This window comes from Berghia stephanieae, chromosome 5, assembly GCF_034508935.2.
Source record: "Berghia stephanieae isolate SIO BIC M18660-M18661 chromosome 5, UCSD_Bste_1.3, whole genome shotgun sequence".
Taxonomy (NCBI): domain Eukaryota; kingdom Metazoa; phylum Mollusca; class Gastropoda; order Nudibranchia; family Aeolidiidae; genus Berghia; species Berghia stephanieae.
This window is the reverse complement of record NC_088364.1, coordinates 55,679,830-55,684,580: the sequence shown is the minus strand read 5'-3', so window position 1 is coordinate 55,684,580 and position 4,751 is coordinate 55,679,830. Positions and strand designations below refer to the sequence as shown.

The 4,751-nt window shown below is 36.8% G+C and overlaps 1 pseudogene; it reads left to right on the top strand.

Annotated features, from left to right (window-relative positions):
* The first annotated feature begins 1,500 nt into the window (after window positions 1–1,500).
* The window catches only part of LOC144973976 (retinol dehydrogenase 7-like), a 29,412-nt pseudogene continuing 26,161 nt past the window's right edge, over window positions 1,501–4,751 (top strand).

The following is a 4,751-nucleotide window of genomic DNA, read 5'->3' as shown; positions in this document are numbered from 1 at the left end:
TTACTTATGAACCACCCTGAGGCGCCTTCCTGGAGTGTTACCCTGCAGTGCCCAATCGGATGCTTTATGTATTGGAAGGCAATTTGTTCACTGTTACAAGTGAAACAATCGCACAGCAAGTTTTTCAAAGTAATGTTTTTATCAAAAAGAGCTCTTTTACCGCCATGTTGTTCCTAACTGCTGTACTGCAATAGTTTGCTCATTATCTGATCAGATGATAAATAGGCGTGGACCTCGGGTTCTTTATAAGAACATCATAATCATAGAAAAGTTCAATGGACATTCTTCTGTGTATGGTGAAAGAATGTGAGTAAAGAGCTTTTTCCAAGGACTCAACTATGTGTCGAGTGAGGCTGGAACTCAGGACCTTCCAATCTGAAAACGAGTGTCACACCACAAGACCACATATCCGTGTGGACCAGGGACCAAGAGATATTATAACAAGTGAAGAGTAAACAAAGGACTTTGATATGCGAGCACCAGTGGTGAGTAAACCTGGGGCTATAGTATGGCGGCACCGATGAGAATTGAACTGGAGGTTGTAAGATGTCGAAACAAGTGGGAAGTCAACCGGGGACTATAGAATAAGGACACAAGAGAGGAATGTACCCACTTTTTTAGATGGACACCAATGGAGAGTGAACCCAGGACTATGGGAGATGGACACCAGTGGGAATTGAACCCGGGACTATAGGATGTGGTGTGGGGATTGGATCCTGGCCTATGAGAAACCACTGGGGAATGAATCCCGTACAAAGGGATATGGACACCAGTGGGGAGTGAACCCGAGCCAATGAGAATTCACTGGGGAGTGAACCCGGGACTATGAGAGGTGGGCACCATTGGGAATTGAACCCAGGGCTATGGGAGGTGGACACCAGTGGGGAGTGAGTTCAAGGCTATGAGGGGTGGGCACTAGTGAGGAGTGAACCTGGGACTATGGGACTCTTCTTCTTCTTCTTCTTCTTCTTCTTCTTCTTCTTCTTCTTCTTCTTCTTCTTCTTCTTCTTCTTCTTCTTCTTCTTCTTCTGATAATTATTATTAATATCATCATCATCATCATCATCATCATCATCATCATCATCATCATCATCATCATCATCATCATCATCATCATCATCATCATCATCATCATCAACCCCATCATTATATTATTATTATTAACCATTATTATTATTATTGTTATTATTATTATTATTATTATTATCATTTATTATTATTATTATTATTATTATTATTATTATTATTATTTCTATTAATCAATAGTATCATTCATCTCCGCTATATAATACTTTTATTTCGTCTGATAATTTCTATTCAATGGGAGTTGCCGACAAGATTCGACCTAAGCTCCTCAATAATTAAGATTAATCTACATAAAATATCTTAATTAAACGAAATAATCTTCAAGTTTCACCAAGGAATTCTATGAGTTTCACCGACATCGAATGGTACGAAACAACATAAAACCACTTTTCACAACATACTTATCTACGAACGATGACTCTGATCAGTTCTGTAGGTGGAAGATGTGGCAGTATGTGCGTTTATCTTTTTAACATTAAAGTTATGAAAAACACCATTGCTCGTTTTGATGAAAAACATTACTGTGAAACAATTGCTGCGCAATTTTTTCACTTGTTACAGTGAAAAAATTGCCTACATTATGTATTCCGGCCCTTCTCCGTACTTCTGCAAATACAAATATCGAATACAAGTGGGCGCATGAGCTCGACGAACATTGTATTCCCAATTAAAAAGCATCTTCCTTCACAGCATCTTAATCCTCCTCCTCCTCTTCCTTCACCGCCTCCTTCTCCCCTCCTCCTCCTCCTCCTCCTCCTCCTCCTCCTCCTCCTCCAGGAGCATTTTGCACTCAGTTTCCTTTAAATGAAACCCAGTTATCTTAGTGTACAGCGATGTTGTCTTTGTCCTCCCAAGATATATTGCCTTTAAACAATATTATTTTAAAGGCAAGAGCATGTTATATATCAGAGATGAAGCTAACTAAATGAAATCTGTTAAAACAATAGAATAATAAAACACTTGTTCGCTTCCTGAGTAGCCTTTAAGAGTTGCGAGGACATTTTATTGTTATATTGTAATACACATCAGAAATGAGATTGTCTTTTAAAATCATATTATCATTCTTATAAAATATGAAATCCAAAGTACAGAAAACAGCTGTTTATTAGAATTTACATAACATTGTACGGAAAGAAACCATACTGTGACAGACTGTGGCTCTCCAAGTTAGGGGTCTAATCATAATGAATAATATTACTCGACTTCATGAATGTCTAGTCATTTGTAAAAGCAACTCTTTCGGAAACAATATTGATGTCGATTGTATGTGCTTAACCTGGAATGTAAATCGAGTGAGTTGCATTTTCGTTGTCAAATGAGAAAACACCGGATTCTTGCATAGTGTTTTAAATAACAAAGTGAATTCCATATTTTCAGTAAATGAAAACTGTTGATAAACGCTTCCTGGGCACGTAATTTTATTGTTTGATGGAAATTACAACATAACTCATCTGTCTCTTTGGTTTTAGTTTCGTTTGCTTTCAAATAAAAATTATGAAATATACCAGAAATATCATGATTATTAAGATAAGTGGGTTTTTTTTTATTGGATCTTATTTTTAAAACTAAAAAGCAGTTGTTGTTTAAGCTCATTGATATATAGACAAAGATATTTTTGTTGTCATGAAGTAAGATTTAAATATGATAATAATAAAAGTAGTACAATGATCACAAAAAGTACATAGGCATAAATAAAACAATCTGAAAACTCCAGACTTGACAAAAATAAAATGACTGGTTTAACCCTTCATTCTCTTAGCATGTAAATAGTTTGGTTTTTAGTGTTGAAGGTAAAAAGGAGACAAAAAAGGGGGAAAGACACAAAATAAAGCCCTCAAAAAATAAGAAAATTAAATAGGAATTTATATGTAATACGATTTGCTAAGGGGTTGGGAGAGACAAATGAAACATTGTGAAACGCATTGATCATGGTAAATCTGTGGAAGTGCTCTTTATAAATGTTCAAAAATATTTATTTCTATTTCATACTTACTTCATCACCTGGTAAAATGATTTTTTTAAATTTGTTGTACTCGTTGAGGTATGTAATTTAAGTGGATTTAGACTTATGGTAAATAAAGTCCACAACCCTTGATCATCCCTCTCCCAAAAAAGGAGGTTTGAAAAAGTGCAGTAACTATAGGACCATAAGTCTCATTAGCCACCCCAGTAAAATGCGTCTGCGGATAATACTAAACAGAATGAAACCAAAAAAAAAACGAAGATATCCTGGCAGAAGAGCAAGCTGATTTTCGAGCTGGAAAGAGCACAGTACAACAAGTCTTCAATGACAGAATTCTGACAGAGAAATTCTTGCAACACCAAAAAGAACTATTCACAATTTCATAGACTTCCGGAAAGCATTTGACAGGGCATGGCATGACGGTTTGTTGGATACACTACGCTTTTATGGTTTGAAGAGGGTCTAATCCAAATAATCGAAGTACTCTATAGAACTGCGACAAGTGCAGTTCTCAACAACAGCAACGAGCTTGGTGAGTTCTTCCCGACAAATGTGGGTGTCAGTCAAGGCTGCATACTCTCCCCAATAATCTTGAACATATTCCTAGAAAAAATTATGAGCAAAGCTCTCGAAAATCACCAAACCTCTGTATCAATTGGCGGACGAAAATTGTGTAATTTGCGTTTTGCTGACGACATAGACCTCATGACTGAAAGCGAACAAGAACTACAAGATATAACTAACTCACTTGCACATAAAGCAATGCAGTACGGCATGGAAATAAGTACAGAAAAGTCTCATATACTGGTAAACAGCAGAAATGATGGACATACAGAAATTTCAATCGGTAATGAAAAACTCGAGGAAGTGTCAACATTTAAATACTGCTAACCAAGGACGGTACCAGTACAACTGAAATTAAGGCAAGAATAGGAATGCCAACAGCAACACTAACGAGACAGAATTATGGAAAAGTCCAATCAATTTCGAAATAAAAATTAAACTTCAAATCACTTGTACTTTCCGTCTTACTATACGGCTGCGAGTCATAGATATTAACTGCGGAATTGGAACGCAGAATCTCTGCTTTTGAGATGAAACATTATTGAAAACTCCTGCAGGTGCCGTATACAGAACACAGACCCAATAAAGACGCACTGGAAGAGGTGCAAGATCGTGCAGGACGACAGGAATTCCTCATCACCACAGTCAGAAGGAGGAAATTGTCATGGTTTGGCCAAATATGAGGCATGAAGGTTCGTGCAGAATTGTGGTGTAGGGCACCTTGAAAGAGGAAGAAGAAGAGGACGACAAAGGAAAATTTGGATGGACAATATCAAGGACTAGACAGGAATGAAGATGGAAGAACTCTTGGAGAAGGCCAGCAATAGAGAAGAATGCGGAAAATGGTGAAGCTACATCCCATGGTTCCTCCCGACGATCATCGGATCATGGGATGAAAGAATGAATGAATGAATAAATAACACCCAGCGAATGCATTCAAAATTATTCCTATCAAAAAGTATTTACAACGTTCAATAATTCTTCACAATGCAGTTGATTTATATCTAACCTTTACCACATCCAGAACACCGATCGTGTCATTTTTATTTTTTTTTTGCTCTCAAACAAAAATAATAATAATAAATTTAATTTATGATGCTGCATGAATAAGTAAAATCTTGTCAAACATCATAAACAG